General features: G+C 34.9%; 1 protein-coding gene and 1 pseudogene across 3 annotated transcripts in view; both read left to right on the top strand.

The window, feature by feature from the left end:
• The window catches only part of LOC111145067 (heparanase 2 (inactive)), a 667,951-nt gene that overhangs the window by 390,938 nt on the left and 254,630 nt on the right, over positions 1-22,383 (top strand). The window lies entirely within an intron of this gene.
• LOC111145068 lies at positions 1,926-2,563 on the top strand (annotated as a pseudogene).

Here is a 22,383-nt window from a genome sequence, read left to right as displayed (position 1 = left end):
TTCTTCAATTCAAATATGCTTTATATTTTTCAAGAAAATTGAAACCCATTTTCTTGTTTGACATTTAAAATTGCCTTGGGAAGTAGGCAAGACTGGTATTATTATTGACACCTGAAAAATAAGGAATTTGAAGTACCATAGAGTTAAATGAAGTGTCTAAGGAGTAAATTTGTGACCAGTGATTAGAAAAAAGAGATCAAGGTGGACCATAATCTTTAGGAAATGAAATACAACAAACAATAAATATGTATTTACAGCTAGATTCAAGAACACAAGTAAGATTGAGGCATCAAAGAGTTTAGAATCTGTGAAGTAGTCTTCAATCTTTTCCAGTATAAAACCATTTTCATTGAAACAAATAAAAATCTTTTTATTATAGTTGTAAATCAACAAGGTTATAAATCAAATAGTGCAGAGTTGGTTATGATAAGAAGCAATAGTTTCCTTCTCCTTATCTTTCTGCCACTACCTATCTTAGCCCCTCTCCAGAGGCAAACTTTTTCATGAAAACAAGTATGTTAAAACTTTTTTATTTTTAATATTTTTATTTGGAGAAAAGCAAACTACACAAAAAGTGTATAGAGAATAATGAAATAAGTACCATCTACCTACCAATAACAAACTTTATTAAGACTGAGAAGTCTTTGCATATGGACATATTTGTTTCAGATCTTTTCTCTATTTTTATTTTTTTAAAGATTTTATTTATTTATTTGACAGAGAGAGAGAGACAGAGACAGCACAAGCAGGGGGAGTGGCAAGCAGAGGCAGAGGGAGAGGGAGAAGCAGACTTCCCGTGAACAAGGAGCCTGATACAGGGCTTAATCCCAGGACTCCCAAGATCATGACCTGAGATGAAGGTAGACACTGAACCAACCACGTGTTCCATCTTTCTTTTTTTTTTTTTTCAAAGAAAACATCTCAGATATAGTTAAAGCCACCTGAGTGTTCCTTTCCAATCCCACTGCCCTTCATCTCAACACATAGGTAACCACTAAGCACTAAGTTTTTACTTACATTTGTCCTCATTTTTATTTTATTTATACTATATACATAATACACATAGATGTATATACACAGAATATTGCCTACACGTAGTGTGTATTTCTATTATGAATATGTGATATTATTTGTATATTTTGACAACTATATATCATTCTGCAACATTTTTAATTCTGTTTGTTTTTCAGATTTATCTCTTCTAATACATGTAGATCTAGTTAATTATCTTTTAATTACCAATTCTCATTGATGGACATTTAAGACATTTCTAATTTATTGTTACTGTAAACAACATAGCAGTCAGTCTTTCACCATTAAGTATGACATTTGTAGGGGATTTTATGAAGCCATTCTATGGAGGTATGATTGACATAAAAAAAGCTGTAGATACTTAATGTGTTCAACTTACGTGTTTCGAGATAAGTATATACCCATGAAACCATCATCACTATCAGTGCCATAATCTTATTTATTATCTCAAAAAGGTTTTTCCATCCCCTTGGTTTTTGGGGGTTTTTGTTTGTTTGTCTTTCAGTGGTAAGAACACTTAACATAAGATCTCCCCTCTTAGCAAAATTTTAAGTATACAATATTGTTAGTAAGTGTCCCTTGTCATACAGTAGATCTCCAGAACTCATTTATTTTGCATAACTGAAACTTTGTGCTCTTTGACCAACTTTCTGTATTTATCTGTATTTATCTCCTATTATAATCCCTGGCAGATATCATTATACTTTCTGTCTCTGTTTGACTATTTTAGATTGCACATAAGTGAGATAGTGTAGTAATTGTCTTTCTGTATCTGGACTATTTCATTTAGCATAATGTCATCCAGGTTCATCTATTCTAGCAACCTAAATATCTATCAATGGTTGAATGTGTAAAGAAAATGTAGTATATGGACCTACAGCCACCCAGAGAAGATGGCCACCCCAGCAGTTTCTGGGTTCTCCCAACAGGTGTGTTGCTTTAGTACATCTGTGGTCAGGTTGTTTGCCAAGCGCATGAGGCCACCTGTTCAAGTATATGGTATCAAAGGTTGCTATGCTGCTGCCCTTTATTCTGCTGCATCTAAACAGATGGAACAAGTAGAAAAAGAATTGTTGAGAGTAGCACAAATACTGAAAGAACCCAAAATGCCTACTTCCATTATGAAGCCTTGTGTAAAGCATACAGTAAAAGTGAAAAGACTAAATGACATGAAAGCAAAAGAGAGGTTCTCTCCCCTCATGTCCAACCTGATCCGTTTGCTTGCTGAAAATGGTTGCTTGAACAATATCCCTGGAGTCATTTTTGCCTTTTCAATCATGCTGAGCATCCAGTGTGGAGAAGCACCTTGCACAGTAACCTAACCACTGCATCTCCTTTAGATGAAGCCATTCTTTGAATAAAAACAGTCCTGAAGAGCTTCCTAAGTAAAGGCCAAGTATCGAAATTGGAAGTTAAGATTGATCCATCAAGCATGGGTGCAATGATTGTCCGTATTGGAGAGAAATATGCTGATAGGTCTGTGAAAACCAAGATTCAGAAGCTGAGCAGGGCTATGGGGGAGATTTTCTGAAAGTGTTGATTTTCTGTCAGTGAAAATTCCTAAACTTGGAGTTATGACAAATGTTTCCTGAACAACAACAAAAAAAGAAAATGTGGTATATACATACAAGGGAATATTATTCAGCCTTACAATGGCAGGATTTCCTTCCTTTTAAAGGATGAATAATATTCTATTGTATCTATATACCACATTTACTTTGTCCATTTAACTGCTGATGGATATTTAGGTTTGTTTCCAGATCTAGGCTATTGTCCATAATGCTGCAATGAAGGTGGGAGTGCAGATATCTCTTTAAGATGCAGATTTCAATTCCTTTGGCTATATATCCAAAAGAGAGATTGCGAGATCAATGATAATTCTATTTTTAATTTTTTTAAGATTTTATTTATTTATGACAGAGAGATGGAGAGCAAAGTAGGCAGAGGGAGAAGCAGGCTCCCCGCTGAGCAGGGAGCTCAACGCGGGTCCTTTGATTCCAGGACCCAGGGATAATGACCTGAACTGAAGATGGATGCTTAACCAACTGAGCCACCCTGGCATCCCTCTATTTTTAATTTTTAAAGGAACCTCCATATTGTTTTTCATAGTGGCTGCACCAGTTTATATTCCCATCAACAGACACAAGGGTTTCCTTTTCTCCACATCCTCACCAACACTTTTCCTTTGTTTGTTTGTTTGTTTGTTTTTTATAATAGTTATCCTAACAGGTATGAGGTGATAGCTCATTGTGGTTTTGATTTGCATTTCCCTGATGACTAGTGATATTGCACACATTTTCGTATACCTGTTGGCCATTTGTATGTCTTCTTCAGAGCAATGTGTATTCAGGTCCTTTTCCCATTTTTAAATTGAGTTACTTGTGGGTTTTGTTTTTGCTATTGAGTTGTAAGAGTGCCTTATATATTTTGGATATTAACCACTTTTAAGATATATGGTCTAAAAATATTTTTTCCCTTTGTAGGTAGCCTTTCATTTTGTTAATTGTTTCCTTTGCTTTGTAGAAGCTTTTTAGTTTGATATAATCTCATTTGTCTAGTTTTGCTTTGTTGCCTGGGCTTTTGATGCCATATCCAAGAGATCATTGCCCAGTCAGGTATCTAGAAACATTTCTCCTGTGCTTTTTTCTAAAAGTTTTATGGTTTCAGGTTTTACATCTAAACCTTTAATTCATTTTGGGTGGATTTTTGTATATAATATGAGGCAAAGGTCCAGTTTCATTCTTTTGCATATGGATATCCAATTTTCCCAACACAATTTATTGAATAGACGATCTTTTCCCCATTGTATATTCTTGGCACCCTTGTATGTTGTTTTTTGTTTGTTTGTTTTTTAAGATTTTATTTATCTGAGAGAGAAAGAGAGAAGGAGAACACATATACTGGCCAGAGGAAGAGGGAGAAGCAGGCTCCCTGCTAATCAGGGAGCCCAACACTGGGCTCAATCCCAGGACCATGAAATCATGACCTGAGCTGAATGAAGATAGACACTTAACCAATTGAGCCACTCAGGCACCCCTCTTGGCACCCTTGTTAAAGATCAGTTGACCATATATTTATGGCCCTATTTCTGGGCTGTCTACTCTGTTCATGGTATATCTTTCTGCTTTTATGCCAGTACACAGTATTTTGATTACTATAACTTTGTAATGTGTTTTGAAATCAGAAAGTGCAATACCTCCAGTTTTGTTCTTTCTCAAACATGCTTTGATTGTTTGAAGTCTTTGTGGTTTCAAATGAATTTTAGGATTGTTTTTGTATTTCTGTAAAAAATTCTGTTGGGATGTGGATAGAGATTGCTTTGAATCTATAGATCATTTGGGGGAAATACGAACATTTTACAGTACTAATTCTGGTCCAAGAACAGAGAATGTCCTTCCATTTATTTGTATCTTTTAACATGTATTTCATGACTGTTTTGCAGTTTTCAGTACACAAGTCTTTCACCTGGTTAAATTTATTCCTAAGCATCTTATTTTTTTTATGCTAATGTAAATGGAATTGTTTTCCTAATTTCTTTTTTTAAGTAGGTTGTTGTTAATGTATAGAGATGCAAATAAATTTTGTATGTTGATTTGTATTCTTAGACTTTACTATATTGCTTATTAGTTGTAACTTTTTTTGTGTGGAGTCTTTAGGATTTCTACATTCAAGATTGTGCCATCTGCAAACACAGACAATTTTACTTCTTCTTTTCTAGTTTAAATGTTTTTTTTTTCCTTGCCTAATTACTCTGACTAGGAAAAAGCTGATAGCTAATATCATATTCAGCAGTGAAAAGCTAGATAGTTAAAAGTTCCAACTCCCTTTAAGAGTTGGAAAATTTTGTAGATACCCTTTATGAAGTTAAGGTAGAGCTCTTCTTTCATAGTTTTCTAAGAGTTTTTATCATGAATGGAGTTTGAATTTATTAAAATCTTTACCTGTATCTAGTGAAATGAATGTAATTTTTCTTTAGTCTGTTGATTTGGTAAATTACATTGAATTTTGAATCAGGCTTCCATTACTGGGATAAACTCTGCTTGATCATATTATTCTTTTATATATTTATATTTTGGGATTTAATTTGTTAATATTTTCTTGGGAATTAAAAATATTCTCATAAGGGACATAAGCATTTTAAAAAATTTTCTTACAATGTTTTTTGTTTCATTTTGGCATCAGGGTAATGTCAGTCTGCTAAAATGAGTTCAGAACTGTTCTCTTCTATTTTCTCATAGACCTGTGTTGAGTTGGTATTATTTTTTCCTTAAGTGTTCACTGATACAGAATTGATTTCACCAGTGAAACCAACTTTTTTGGAAATTCTTGAATTATAAAATCTATTTCTTTAAATGTATGACTAAAGGTATGACTATCCTATAAAATACTTTGTCTGAGTGAATGTTTGTAGTTTCTGTCTTTCATAGCATAGTTCCATTTTATGTAAATTCTTTAAAGTCATTCATAATATTTTATTTTCCTTTTAATGTTAATATGGTTTATATTAATTCCTCTTTTTCACTCTTAATATTGGTAATTTGTGCCTTTCCTGATATTTTCTTGGTCAGTTTGTGAGAGTTTTGTCAATTTTATTGATTTTTTCAAAGAATTAGCTTTTGGTTTGATTTTATCCATTTTTTTCAATTTTATTCATTTCTATTCTTTATTATTTTTCTCTTCCTGTTAGCTTTGGATTTTGCTTTTCTTTTTGTCTTCATTTTATATGGAAGAATCAAAGCTAACAGTTTCTCTCTAAGCACTATTTTGGTTGTACCCCACAAATTTTGATAAAATCTATTTTCATTCTTATGCTGCTCAATGTATTTATTAATTTCCTTTGATATCTTGTTTTACCTAAAAGTTATTTGCAGTGTGGTATACTTTCCATATATTTAGGGAAATTTGCCAAGTATCTTTTCAGGTTTTACTCCCCCATATGTTCATGCAGTTCTGTGAGATTGGGGTCACCTGAGAGGCAAACTGGTGAGAAGGAAAAAGGTGAAAAAACACCAGGGAATTCCTCCTCATTATTTGGGTAGTAGGAGCCCATTTTAAAATATCTCCATCCAGAAAGATGAATCTTTTCTCAGGGTTTTAGGTGCCTATGTCATCACTGTCACACAGCCATAAAATTCCCTAACTGGCCAGCCCATATGGAAGGGCTGAGGGAGAAAAGAGAAAGAAGGAAAACACTAAACGAAGTGGGTATTACTCTACTGCTGTCTGGAATGCAGGAGCCTCTTTTCTTGGTTTCACTGATAGAGGTAATGTTTTGTTTCTGAGAATTTTTGCTTTAGCACCCATGGCACAGTTCTGCCACTTGGACCTTCCCTTAGTCAAAGCTTGGAAATAAAGAAGGCAACTAAGACCATGAATCTTGCCCTCATTACAGATCATTTTCCAGATTTTGAGTTCAATTTACAGTCTGCTTGCTAATGTTTACTCTTCAGAGTAGTTAGGTGGTTGTCTTTCTCTGCCCAGAGATTTTAATTATCATCGGTGTGAGAGATAGGCTGTAGTGGCTTACTCCATCTTGTTTGACATGTATGGAGTCTTAGAAGTCTTATTTTCATTTTTGGAGTGTATTTTCTTCTAACCAAATCATTGTATGCTGAAAGTTTGCACTCTGGGAAGTTTCATTGTCAGTTGACTTGCATAGTTTATATTGAAAAGTGGGCTGTCAGTCTTATTGTTGCTATGGTGAAAGTAATATGCCTTTCCTTCTCTGTGATTGCTTTTAAGATATTTGTTCTCTTGGCTTTGAGTTTTCACAATATGGCCATGATATTTCTAGATTTCCTTTGTATTTTTCCTATTCAGGGTTTACTGAGCTTCTTAAATCTTTAAATTGATTTCTTTTGTCAAGTTTGGAAAATTCTTGGCTATTATTTCTTCAAATATTGCTTGCCTCCTAATTCTTTTATCTCCATTCATCTAAGACTCGTTACACATATGTTAGAACTTTTATTCTTCATCCTAGTCCAGAATTGGCAAATGTCAACATAGAATAAAATGGGTAGTAATCATTAGCTAAAATCAAAGTGGCTCCCCATTCTCTGAAGTTCTTTGCTCTTTACTTGTCAATATTAATTTTAAGATCACTTTGTCAAATTCTTTGATAATCTCTGGTGGAATTTTTATTGGAATTACATTATAATCATATATTAATACAGGGAGAATTGGCATTTTAAAAAATATCAACAATTCTTACCCCCAAATAAAACATAATTTTCCATTTATTAAAACCTTCTTTTATCAATAAGGTTTTCTAATTTTCTCCATAAGGGTAATATACATTTTTGGGGCATATACCGTGTTATTTTATAGATATTTATATTTATATATTATAATACATCCATAATATGTTATCATGAATGGTAATTTTTTGATGTTTTATATTTTTCTAGTTAGTTATTATTGACATGTAAGATTGTCCATCTCAACTTTAGTGACATAATATTATTTATATGTATCTCTATCATGTAAAAATATTTATAATGGTTATATTTCCTTTTTCTTTTCTAAAATTATTGTTCTATGCCTTTTCTTCATTTTTTCTTTCTCTTCCCTCTCATCAAACTTGCTAGGGATTTTAACATTTTTTATTAGTCTTTCAAAGAATTAGCTTATGATACCATGGGATTTTCTACTACTTTTTAAAAACACTTTATTTATTTATCTGACAGACAGAGATCATAACTAGGCAGAGAGGCAGGTGGTGGTGGGGGGGAGCAGGCTCCCTGCTGAGCAGAGAGCCCAATGTGGGGCTTGATCCCAGGACCCTGGGATCATGACCTGAGCCAAAGGCAGAGGCTTTAACCAACTGAGCCACCCAGGTACCCCTCTACTATTTTTTAATCTTTCAATATTTATCTCTTTGTGATCAAATAATATGCTCATCCCTCCTTTTATTTAATGAATTACTTTAGTTCTACTGATAGTTAGACTATAGAACTATAGAACATAGTTAACTATGTTCTCTTACTTCCTCTTTTCTTCCCAATATTTGACAGCTTTGTGATAGAAATATATTTGATAAAAAGATATGTATTATATCAATTATATAAATCTATAATATATTAATGAGTATATTTAAATATATAAATATTTTAGAATATCTATTGATTATCATTGTTACTTTAAATAACATTTTAACTTATACTTTTTGTTCTGTCAACTTTTGTGTTTTTTGATACTCTGTTCTGTAAGATAAAATATTAATACTGCTTCCCTTTTATTTCCTTTTCCTTTCAGGACTGTGCCATTTTTACCTTATCATTGATGTTATTTTCATTTTGTTCTGCAATCCTAACCAAATTCTCTATGCTTTGCTCTAGAAAGTTTCCAAATATTGAAAAGCAATAAAGAGGATCTACAGAATTATGACATAAAAGTCCTTTATTTCTGGGACAAGTTCTAGTTCAATTGACATTTTCTGCTTTGATAGTCTAATGTCACAATTCCTGAGCCACTCAAAGAATTTTCCCACCATCAAGGTCAAACAATCTTTCTTTCCTTTATACTCCTTTAACTGCTTAAGACCATATCACATTTTAGATTATTTCATATTTGGACTTAAGTTTCTTACTCATCGTTTTTCTTCCCAAGTTTTTACATTGCTTTTTTCCCCTTACAAAATATGTATTTATCACATTTGCACATTTTTCTATTCCTTTCAGTAAGTGTAAGCTCATTCCTTTCTTGGTCATCCCTATAAGTCTCATTTGTGGACTTTCCGTTATTACTCTCTGAATTTGATCTGTCCTCTCTGGATCTCATGGCTTCTTCTCTTGTTTGACTGAATTTCAACCTTAAGTAATTATTTTAAGTAAGTATATGGAAGTTACATTTTCTGAGTCCTTGTGTGAGACGTCCTTTTTAATATTAAGACATCTAATGAACCCCCCATAGAAGACCAGTTACAATTTCGGTATTCACTGATTAAGAAAATTAATAAGGATAGGAAGTTTATATGAATTCAATAACGCTTCTTAAAATAATTTGTTTTGTGTTAATCCTAGGTATATCTATAGCTACTCAAGAAATATCATTACATATATGTATGACATATATTATTTATTCAGCTTAGAGGTGGAATAATGTCTGGAATCCTGCAGTAAGTTGTCCATGTCCCTCAGGTTGGGAACCCAGTACAAACTAAGAATGGATTTTATATTTTTAAATTGCTATTTAGAAAAAGCAAAAGAATATGTGACAGAGATGATATGTAGCCCACAAAGCAAAATATTTACTATGTGGTCCTTCACAGAAAAAGTGATGTTATTCTTAGCTAAACTTTCATAATACCTAAGAATAATCTACATGCTTTTTGTTTCACTACAACAAAATGCTAGGTTGTATTGTCTACTAGAAGTGAGTGGGAAAACTTTTAATTCCAGAATTAATGTGAACCAGACTCAGAATATTAGAGATTATATGCAAAAGAATATAGTTTATTTAGAAGATTTAAGCAATGGCACTGAAGACTTAATGACTTTTTTTCCCACAAAAGCAAACCCTTAAATTATATGATAAATATTACAATTAAATATTTTCAAGTTTTCTTTTATTCCTTTATTTTAATATAGGGAGGTGTAGAAAAGAAATTAAGAAAAGGACTAAAAAAAGATAGTCTTTTTTTTTTTAAAGATTTTATTTATTTGACAGAGATCACAAGTGGGCAGAGAGGCAAGCAGAGAGAGAGAGAGAGGAGGAAGCAGGCTCCCTGAAGAGCAGAGAGCACGATGTGGGACTCGATCCCAGGACCCCGAGATCATGACCCGAGCCAAAGGCAGAGGCTCAACCGACTGAGCCACCCAGGTGCCCCAAGATAGTCCTTTTTTGTGTAGAAATGCAGACTTGTTGAAACAAAAATAAAACTCTCACTTGCTTCTCTTACCTTCATTTCCCCTCCTCCCCAGTTATGAGTTTTAATAGTTTTGTTTCCTTACAAAAATTGTTATGTATATACCCAATATGTATATACATATATGATTGTATATATATTTGTGTATATGAGTACATGAATATATCCCTTAGAAGAGATCATATTACACCATTCTGATCATTGCTTTTTTTCTTTTTGATTTTTTTAAAGCAGTAATACATCTTGATATTTTTTTCATATAAATGTATACAGATCTACTTTGTTCTTTTTTTCACATTTTACATTGAATTACTTTTAGCCTTATGAGAAAGTTCATCAAATTTTATGAAATCACAATTCATATGTAGTTCATAGAGTTTTTATATACTCTTTATCTAGCTTCCCCTAATGTTAACATTTGACATAACTATAGTACAATTATAGAAATAAGGAAATTTAACATTGATACAATACTGTTAACTAACCTATAGGCCTTTTTCAAATTTGGCCAATTTTCCCACTATTGTCCTTTTTTAATTCATTCTAGAATTCCATTTAGGACATTACATTGCATTTAGTTGTCATGTCCCTTTCAATCTGTGATCATTCTTTAGTTTTTTGTTTTCTTTAACTTTTGAAGAGTCCAGGACGTATATTTGTAGAATGTCCCTTAAATTGGTTTTGTCTGATGTTTTCTAATGATTAAACTCAGGTTTTGCATTTTTAATCAAAATACAACTAAAATGATGCTCTACCTGTCTCAAGGCTTTATATCAGGGTACCTTATGTCAATATGTCTACTAAGATTAATCTTGATCACAAGGTTAAGATGGTGTCTGTCAGGTTTTTCCTCTGTAAAGTTACTTTTTTTATCTTTTATCTTAGAGAGGGTACTTCAAAACAATCCAAATCTTTTTTGTCATCATACTCTAACATACTAATTTTAGCATCCATCAATGGTCCTTGACTATGGCAATTACTACTGAGGTGTTGCCTGATGGCAGTTTTCTGTGTCCATTCTCCTACATTTATTTATAGGTATTCTGTGAGGAAGAGCTATTTCTCCTCTCTGTTTTATATATTTAGTCATTTATTTATACCAGATGACTTTGGGGTCTTTATTTTTATTCTGGGGGTTATAATCCAGGGCTATCATTATTCATTTTGTTCAAATTCTCTCAGCTTTAGCCATTGGAGGCTCATTCAGGTTAGCTCCTATGTCCTTTTGACATACCTTCATTACTTTTTGAGCACTCCCTTAATTTATGGTACCACAAAATATTCTAGGCTTATTTTGTATCTTCTCTTACCTTGCTCTGGCATCAGCCATTTCTTTAAGGAGCCTTGATTCTTTTTATGAGAGAATGGTATTTAGAAACCAAGATCTGGGTCCTAAGTGTGCTCATTGATACTGGAATGTTGTTGCTTCCAGGCTTGCTCAGTGGACAGGAAATTATAGATAGATATATATAGATGTAGATACAGATATAGATATGGATATCTCACCCATGTACACATCTATATTTCTGCATCTATCTATGTGTATGTATGTGTGTGTGTGTGCATATATATATATATACACACACATATATATTAAAAACCATGAGTTACACTGATACCTCCAATTCCAATTCAACTCCACAGTTTATTCTAGCCTTCTTTTCCTTATTTAAAATCTCTTTCTGTAACATAGATTCTTTATCTTTTGTTGAACAGTCTCGATTTCATAGGCATTTGGATTGTTTTCAGTTACTTGCTATTAAAAGGAGAGGTGTAAGGATAATCTTTGTATATCTTGGGGAAACTATGAAAGTATATGTATATATAGGAAAAATGTCAGTGGTGGACTTGCTTGGTCTAAGGGAATGCACATGTAAATTTTGACAAATACTTCTAACCATCTTCTACAAATATTTGCATCTTTTAAAATAATTTACTTCAGGGCACCTTTCTTAAAAACAATCCAAAAGCAACTTCTAAAAAACAATCCTAGCCTCTTTAATAATGCCAGTGTCGGGCGCCTGGGTGGCTCAGTGGGTTAAGCCGCTGCCTTCGGCTCAGGTCGTGATCTCAGGGTCCTGGGTTCGAGTCCCGCATCGGGCTCTCTGCTCGGCAGGGAGCCTGCTTCTCTCTCTCTCTCTCTCTCTCTCTCTGCCTGCCTCTCTGTCTACTTGTGATCTCTCTCTGTCAAATCAATAAATAAAATCTTTAAAAAAAAAATAATGCCAGTGTCTTTTTTATTCTTTTCCTGTCATGATTTAGATGGACTTCTGATGGGACCCAGGGGTCCCATTATGCTCACTGGCATTTAATTTTTCCTTTAAATCTAGTTAAATTGATTAATACAATAATTAGTTTCTGTCCTACAGTCTTTGAGAGTGTTGTGATTTTTAGTCACAGATATTTCCCAAATCTCATTCTCCTTCAACAGCTTCAGTCATTATAGACATTTAGTATGATTTCTTTATAACCTAGTTAAGGTTTCATTGTCCTGACTAAACTCGAGATATTTCTCTTCATATTAAAATTAGCTCTTAGCTTAAAAAGATATCTTCAGTCTTTGTGAAATGGCTGTGTTTTCCTCCCAGACAATTTTCAAACTGTTCTCTTTTAATAGCTACAATTAAAATGTGCCCCTTTTTATTGGTTGTACTCACTAATTCAAATGGTTCCCCATTAAATGATGGTTTCTCTCTAAATTACAAGAGACAGAGTTGGTAAAGACTTCACCTCACTCTGCTTTCACTCTCACATCTCTTTCTGGCTTCCATTAGAACTTCCTTTGTTTTTCCAGCAACTGGTGAATAGTCTCCTATACCTCCCCCATATTATTCAGTCCAAACTGAACACTTAGCAATAAGTATATTATGTGAGTGGATTTAACAACATGGAGTAATAGACATAATCAAGAGTGATCTTGCTATAGTGAATAATGATTACTGAGATTGGGTATTTATGGTACAGAGTACAAGTGACATTGAATGGACCTAAATAATACCTGCATGAGTTAGAGATTTATTAAGGCTTATCATGTATCAGACATTGAAATGGATGCTTAAAAGGCAGACATGGTACCTTCTCTTTGGCAAATGGTCTAGTATGCTTTTAGAGGGTGGGAGCAGACTTGAACAGTGAAGGCATAGTTGGCTCTTGCTATAATGGGAGCTGACTAACTTTTGTCTTCCCCTCTTTTCTTCTCCTAATCTTCCACACTTCCTTCTTCAATGTCAAGTTTATTTGCGGTTGCTCTAGCCAAAAACTTTAGAGTTTTCCTTGACCTCTTGTTTTTCTGCATATTCCACATTTAATCCTTCAGCAAATATTATCAGCTCTACCTTTAAAATATCCCAGGAATCCAGCCACTTTAACCACACTGCTGCTACCACCCTAGTCCAACACAGTTATCCCTTGCCTGAATTATTACCATAGACTCTTACCTACTTTATTTGCTTTCACCTTTTCCCTCTCCTCCTCTTCTAGTCTCTTTTTAGCTCAAAAGCCAGACTAGTGCTTTTAAAATGAGAATTGGGTCATATTCAAAACCAGCCAGTGCTTTCCTGTCATTTGGGGTTAAAAAAAAAAAAAGAAAGAAAGAAAAGAAAGTCCTACTGCTCTGACCTTATCTCCTACTGCTTTCCCTGTCATTCATTCTGAATGCAGCCATGCTGGGCTCTTTGTTGTTCTTCACATTCATCAGTCTCATACCTGTCTTGGACCTTTGCCTTTAAGTCCATTTGATTTTCTCTCATACTACCATAGGGTCTTTGCTTAAATGTTACCTTATCAGTGAGGCTTTTTTAGAATAGCATGCCTCTTCCATTGGTTCTACAATTCCCTCCCCCTGCTTTACTTCCGCCTTTGTACCTCATGACAACTACACTAAACATAAACTTCACAAGGGTAGGACCTGTTTTCTGTTTGGTTCATTGCTATAAACTTCAAGTGTATGATACTACTTGGTGCTCAGTCAGTCTTTACCAAATGAAGGAATCCTACTAGCAATTTCAGCCACCAGTTGCTTAGATTTTAATAAGAATCTTATTTTTTTGTGTTTGTTGGTTTGCAGTTTGTCAACTTTGTTATTTACTTTGTTTTTAAAGTACAGTCTTGAGGAAACGAAGGAAAATGACCATCATGCATATCTTAGTGTGAATTCATTGATCTTACGTGTTTATAATATAAAGCTGAGGTTACCCTTATTGAAGAAATGGCTTTTTGACAAAACAAAGTCTTGATGTTGATTTTTTTTTCTTAAACTTATTGTTGGTACTTCTCCAGTAACTTTTGTGGCTTTTTTTTTTCTTCCTGTTACTGCCACAGAACTTCAACAAATAAGGTGAATGTCCAGAGTCTATTCCTTGTTCTGTACCATTCATTCCTTAAGTCTATACCCCAACCTAAATTTTGTTTCTAACCTCACTGTTTGATTAACTGTGATGACTTTTTTTCTCAGTCCATTTGCTTCTCAATTTCTCACTAACATGTAATGTCATTGACTAGCACATCCTTGAAACTATCTTCTTTGGGGTTCCTTTAGATAACATTTCTGTGTCCTCCTTCTTCTCTGCCTTTTTTCCTGAACTTTTTATGTAAACATTTAAGATTTCATCCTCAACCATTTTGTTCTTCAGAAGCCTCAAGAACTTTCATAGCATCAGCTGTCAGCACTATATAGTTGACTCCCAAATCTATTCTCCTTTTCATGTTAAGCCCCAGCTCATTTTCATCTGCCTTTGCGACAAGGCTGCTTAGAAATCTATTCATATGAGATGCCAGGGAACATGTCCAGAGGACATAGAGGCATTGGCACCCTCTGGTGGAGAGAGTACAAAGTCATATTTAAGTATCTGCTTGCTTGGATGGACCCTGACAGCAGATAGGAAGATTACATTTGTTGAGCATCTACTAAATGCTCTATATTCAAATGTATATAATCTTCTTTTAAATATATGTAATCTTCTAATAAACTTTAGAGTACATATGTGAGCTAGCAATAATAATTACTTCACAAATCTTTCTTTGGGTCCTTTCAATTTCTTACTAGACCACTTATGTGCAACAGAAAAGATTTGGGTTGTGAGAATACTTTAGCATTTAAGGCAGGAAATTGTTCTCAGATAGATACTATGAAGCATTACAGAACATTACGTTATAATGAATTACAGAACAATCCTTAAGGAATTTAGCAGGTTAACAGAAAACAAGCCATTCACTCTGGAAAAGTGACTAAATCAAGAGGTAAATCCCAAAATAAGATAATGCCATAGATGCCACAAGACACCCACATGCTACATATGTTATAGAACCTGTGTTTAGAGAAAGTTGTGGTCACTGTAGGGAGATTGATGTGTTCAGGAATGGCTTCATAAGGAGGTGGAACTTAAACTTATCCTTAAGGAGGTATTTCCCAAACTTCTAGTGCTCTAGTTCTCAATTTTTGTCATGTTAACAAACCATCTATATTTTTATTTCCCCATACTTTTTTCTGTATTAACATCTTTTGGGGGTATAAATCCCTTTGCCTTGTCTTAAACCATAAACTCCATGAAATCACTGGTTTGATGTGCTTTTGTGTTTGATATATATGTATATATTATTTGTTTTTCTTTTTTCTGTGTGTGTGTGTGTGTGTATGTGTGTGTGTGTGTGTTTGTGTGTTTTTCTAATATACATGAAAACTACACAGGAAATTCTCATCATATAAAGGTAATTAATTCTAGATATCGGCCACTTAAGGGAATCAGTCTACCTAAAAAGAATATTAGTCATTCATATTCAATTTTGATGCAAAAGTGTGATTTCTAAATGACACTAAAATTATGAAAATTAGTGTAACAAATTATAAGCTCTCATTGCAACTATGAACAATTTCAATGAATAGAACATTATTTAATTGAAATATTGAGTATTTTTCTGAGAAAATAATTTAACTTTTGTGGCATGAGCATAAATATTAAAAGACTTCAAAATAGACCTCTCTTTATCTTTTAATATTCAAAATTATTTTTGAGCAACCTATTTTTATCCCTGTGAGTTTTCTCTTGTTCAGCTAGCTGATCTAATTTTTCTAGATCCTTATTTATTAGTGGATTTGCATGTGATTTGAGCAGTTATCAGGTGCTATTTTTATTGATTTCATGAAATCCTGGCTCTTTAGCTCAGACTTGTAGCTTGGCTTTCCAATAGATTTATAATGGTTTTGCATTATATTGGAGAAATTAAAAACATTATTGATTTGTTTAGTGAGGATTTTGTCATTTGAAAAGAATGTTTAAGTCAATTCTCAGTTCAAGAGTGAATATTTTGGTGTTCAGGTGATTTGTTTTCCTATGCATTCTTTAATTCTAGGAGTGCTTTCTCTTAAACTTTTTATACCAGCGGAACACTTGAAATAACTCTCAAGTTTCAGGGAACCTCTGGATTAAATTTCTAAATCTCATAATATGTTAAAGAGATCATTTAGTTGTAGATATTGTTATCCAATAATAATTGCCAATGCTCATTTAAACAGGCAGTGATAGTTTCCTCAGAATCTGTTCAGCCAACTTCTTAGCCTATTCTTTTGTATGTTCCCCTTTCCCACAAAGGATACCAACTCCAATGTATGTCAGTGGTATAGATAGAAGATACTTCAATTTTTCTTTTTTAAGATTTAATACTTGATTTTTTTTATACCTTACCCAAGTAGGGGTAAAAGTCTTACCACAAATTTCTATCATACTATTGAGTATACAGTGCTACTGAGTATGATATGTGATATGTGGTAAGTATAAAGATAGTTTTTTTCCCCTCTCTATTTAAAACTAAAACTGAGGCCTTTTCCCTAAGGTCAGGAACATGGCAGACATGTCCACTATCGCCACTGCTGTTCAACATTGTACTAGAAGTCCTAGCCTCAGCAATCAGACAACAAAAGTTAAAAGGCATATGAATCTGCAGGGGAGAGGAGTCAAGATGGTGGAGAAGTGGCAGGCTGAGACTACTTCAGGTAGCAGGAGATCAGCTAGATAGCTTATCTAAAGAATTGCAAACACCTACAAATCCAACGGGAGATTGAACAGAAGAAGAACAGCAATTCTAGAAACAGAAAATCAACCACTTTCTGAAAGGTAGGACTGGCAGAGAAGTGAATCCAAAGCGACGGAAAGATAGACCATGGGAGGAAGGGCCGGCTCCTGGCAAGAGGCGGGACAACAGAGCACAAAATCAGGACTTTTAAAAGTCTGCTCCACTGAGGGAGATTGCTTCAGAGGTAGTACCGAAGGCTAGGGACCTAATCAATACAGACATTGGTAATATGTCAGATCTAGAGTTCAGAAAGACGATTCTCAAGGTTCTAGCCGGGCTCGAAAAAGGCATGGAAGATATTAGAGAAACCCTCTCAGGAGATATAAAAGCCCTTTCTGGAGAAATAAAAGAACTAAAATCTAACCAAGTTGAAATCAAAAAAGCTATTAATGAGGTGCAATCAAAAATGGAGACTCTGACTGCTAGGATAAATGAGGCAGAAGAAAGAATTTGTGATATAGAAGACCAAATGACAGAGAATAAAGAAGCTGAGCAAAAGAGAGACAAACAGCTACTGGACCACGAGGGCAGAATTCGAGAGATAAGTGACACCATAAGATGAAACAACATTAGAATAATTGGGATTCCAGAAGAAGAAGAAAGAGAGAGGGGAGCAGAAGGTATATTGGAGAGAATTTCCCCAATATGGCAAAGGGAACAAGCATCAAAATCCAGGAGGTTCAGAGAACCCCCCTCAAAATCAATGAGAATAGGTCTACACCCTGTCACCTAATAGTAAAATTTACAAGTCTTAGTGACAAAGATAAAATCCTGAAAGCAGCCTGGGAAAAGAAGTCTGTAACATACAATGGTAAAAATATTAGATTGGCAGCAGACTTATCCACAGAGACCTGCCAGGCCAGAAAGGGCTGGCATGATATATTCAGAGCACTAAACGAGAAAAATATGCAGCCAAGAATACTATATCCAGCTAGGCTATCATTGAAAATAGAAGGAGAGATTAAAAGCTTCCAGGACAAACAAAAACTGAAAGAATTTGCAAACACCAAACCAGCTCTACAGGAAATATTGAAAGGGGTCCTCTAAGCAAAGAGAGAGCCTAAAAGTAGTAGATCAGAAACGAACAGAGACAATATACAGTAATAGTCACCTTACAGGCAATACAATGGCACTGAATTCATATCTCCCAATAGTTACCCTGAATGTTAATGGGCTAAATGCCCCAATCAAAAGACACAGGGTATCAGAATGGATAAAAAAACAAAACCCATCTATATGTTGCCTACAAGAAACTCATCTTAAACCTGAAGACACCTCCAGATTTAAAGTGAGGGGGTGGAAAAGAATTTACCATGCTAATGGACATCAGAAGAAAGCAGGAGTGGCAATCCTTATATCAGATCAATTAGATTTTAAGCCAAAGACTATAATAAGAGATGAGGAAGGACACTATATCATACTCAAAGGATCTGTCCAACAAGATCTAACAATTTTAAATATCTATGCCCCTAACGTGGGAGCAGCCAACTATATAAACCAATTAATAACAAAATCAAAGAAACACATCGACAATAATACAATAATAGTAGGGGACTTTAACACTCCCCTCACTGAAATGGACAGATCATCCAAGCAAAAGATCAACAAGGAAATAAAGGCCTTAAATGACACACTGGACCAGATGGACATCACAGATATATTCAGAACATTTCATCCCAAAGCAACAGAATACACATTCTTCTCTAGTGCACATGGAACATTCTCCAGAATAGATCACATTCTTGGTCCTAAATCAGGTCTCAACCGTTATCAAAAGATTGGAATCATTCCCTGCATATTTTCAGACCACAATGCTCTGAAGCTAGAACTCAATCACAAGAGGAAATTTGGAAAGAACCCAAATACATGGAGACTAAACAGCATCCTTCTAAAGAATGAATGGGTCAACCAGGAAATTAAAGAAGAATTGAAAAAATTCATGGAAACAAATGATAATGAAAACACAACGGTTCAAAATCTGTGGGACACAACAAAGGCAGTCCTGAGAGGAAAATATATAGCAATACAAGCCTTTCTCAAGAAACAAGAAAGATCTCAAATACACAACCTAACCCTACACCTAAAGGAGCTGGAGAAAGAACAAGAAAGAAAGCCTAAACCCAGCAGGAGAAGAGAAATCATAAAGATCAGAACAGAAATCAATGAAATAGAAACCAAAAAAAACAGTAGAACAAATCAACGAAACTAGGAGCTGGTTCTTTCAAAGAATTAATAAGATTGATAAACCGCTGGCCAGACTTATCAAAAAGAAAAGAGAAAGGACCCAAATAAATAAAATCATGAACGAAAGAGGAGAGATCACAACTAACACCAAAGAAATACAGACAATTATAAGAACATACTATGAGCAACTCTACGCCAACAAATTTGACAATCTGGAAGAAATGGATGCATTCCTAGAGACATATAAACTACCACAACTGAACCAGGAAGAGATAGACCTGAACAGACCCATAACCAGTAGGGAGATTAAAACAGTTATCAAAAATCTCCAAACAAACAAAAGCCCAGGGCCAGACGGCTTCCCGGGGGAATTCTACCAAACATTTAAAGAAGAACTAATTCCTATTCTCCTGAAACTGTTCCAAAAACTAGAAATGGAAAGAAAACTTCCAAACTCATTTTATGAGGCCAGCATCACCTTGATCCCAAAACCAGACAAGGATCCCATCAAAAAAGAGAACTACAGACCAATATCCTTGATGAACACAGATGCGAAAATTCTCACCAAAATACTAGCCAATAGGATTCAACAGTACATTAAAAAGATTACTCACCACGACCAAGTGGGATTTATTCCAGGGCTACAAGGTTGGTTCAACCTCTGCAAATCAATCAATGTGATACAACACATTAATAAAAGAAAGAACAAGAACCATATGATACTCTCCATAGATGCTGAAAAAGCATTTGACAAAGTACAGCATCCCTTCCTGATCAAAACTCTTCAAAGTGTAGGGATAGAGGGCACATACCTCAATATTATCAAAGCCATCTATGAAAAACCCACTGCGAATATCATTCTCAATGGAGAAAAACTGAAAGCTTTTCCGCTAAGGTCAGGAACATGGCAGGGATGTCCATTATCACCACTGCTATTCAACATAGTACTAGAAGTCCTAGCCTCAGCAATCAGACAACAAAAGGAAATTAAAGGCATCCAAATCGGCAAAGAAGAAGTCAAACTATCACTCTTCGCAGATGATATGATACTATATGTGGAAAACCCAAAAGACTCCACTCCAAAACTGCTAGAACTTGTACAGGAATTTAGTAAAGTGTCAGGATATAAAATCAATGCACAGAAATCAGTTGCATTTCTCTACACCAACAACAAAACAGAAGAAAGAGAAATTAAGGAGTCGATCCCATTTACAATTGCACCCAAAACTATAAGATACCTAGGAATAAACCTAACCAAAAGGCTAAGAATTTATACTCAGAAAACTATAAAGTACTCATGAAAGAAATTGAGGAAGACACAAAGAAATGGAAAAATGTTCCATGCGACTGGATTGGAAGAATAAATATTGTGAAAATGTCTATGCTACCTAAAGCAATCTACACATTTAATGCAATTCCTATCAAAATACCATCCATTTTTTTCAAAGAAATGGAACAAATAATCCTAAAATTTATATGGAACCAGAAAAGACCTCGAATAGCCAAAGGAATATTGAAAAAGAAAGCCAAAGTTGGTGGCATCACAATTCCGGACTTCAAGCTCTGTTACAAAGCTGTCATCATCAAGACAGCATGGTACTGGCACAAAAACAGACACATAGATCAATGGAACAGAATAGAGAGCCCAGAAATAGACCCTCAACTCTATGGTCAACTAATCTTCGACAAAGCAGGAAAGAATGTCCAATAGAAAAAAGACAGCTTCTTCAACAAATGGTGTTGGGAAAATTGGACAGCCACATGCAGAAAAATGAAATTGGATCATTTGCTTACACCACACATGAAAATAGACTCAAAATGGATGAAGGACCTCAATGTGAGAAAGGAATCCATCAAAATCCTTGAGGAGAACACAGGCAGCAACCTTTTCAACCTCAGCCGCAGCAACATCTTCCTAGGAACATTGCCAAAGGCAAGGGAAGCAAGGGCAAAAATGAACTATTGGGATTTTATCAAGATCAAAAGCTTTTGCACAGCAAAGGAAACAGTTAACAAAACCAAAAGACAACTGACAGAATGGGAGAAGATATTTGCAAACGACATATCAGATAAAGGGCTAGTGTCCAAAATCTATAAAGAGCTTAGCAAACTCAACACCCAAAGAACAAATAATCCAATCAAGAAATGGGCAGAAGACATGAACAGACATTTCTGCAAAGAAGACATCCAGATGGCCAACAGACACATGAAAAAGTGCTCCACATCACTCGGCATCAGGGAAATACAAATCAAAACCACAATGAGATATCACCTCACACCAGTCAGAATGGCTAAAATTAACATGTTGGGAATTGACAGATGCTGGGGAGGATGCAGAGAAAGGGGAGCCCTCCTACACTGTTGGGGGGAATGCAAGCTGGTGCAACCACTCTGGAAAACAGCATGGAGGTTCCTCAAAATGTTGAAAATAGAACTACCCTATGACCCAGCAATTGCACTGCTGGGTATTTACCCTGAAGATACAAACGTAGTGATCTGAAGGGGCACGTGCACCCAAATGTTTATAGCAGCAATGTCTACAATAGCCAAACTATGGAAAGAACCTAGATGTCCATCAACAGACGAATGGATAAAGAAGATGTGGTATATATACACAATGGAATACTATGCAGCCGTCAAAAGAAATGAAATCTTGCCATTTGCGACGACATGGATGGAACTAGAGGGTATCATGCTTAGCGAAATAAGTCAATCAGAGAAAGACAACTATCATATGATCTTTCTGATATGAGGAAGTGGAGATGCAACATGGGGGGTTAAGGGGGTAGGAGAAGAATAAATGAAACAAGATGGGATTGGGAGGGAGACAAACCATAAGTGACTCTTAATCTCACAAAACAAACTGAGGGTTGCTGGGGGGAGGGGGGTTGGGAGAAGGGGGTGGGATTATGGATATTGGGGAGGGTATGTGCTAAGGTGAGTGCTGTGAAGTGTGTAAACCTGGCGATTCACAGACCTGTACCCCTGGGGATAAAAATATATTATATGTTAAAAAAAAAAAAAGGCATATGAATCTGCAAAGAAGTCAAAAAGTCTCACTCTTTGTAGATGACATGATACTCTATGGGGAAAACCCAAAAGACTCCACCCCAAAATTGCTCATACAGAAATTCAGTAAAATCAAGATATAACATCAATGCACAGAAATCAGTTGCATTTCTATACTTTAACAATGAGACAGAAGAAAGGGAAATTAAAGAGTCATTCTCATT

Source organism: Enhydra lutris, unplaced genomic scaffold (assembly GCF_002288905.1).
Source record: "Enhydra lutris kenyoni isolate GAN:26980312 unplaced genomic scaffold, ASM228890v2 scaffoldscaffold12, whole genome shotgun sequence".
NCBI classification, from domain to species: domain Eukaryota; kingdom Metazoa; phylum Chordata; class Mammalia; order Carnivora; family Mustelidae; genus Enhydra; species Enhydra lutris.
The sequence above is the reverse complement of the archived record's forward strand: the minus strand, read 5'-3'. Positions and strand labels throughout refer to the sequence as shown.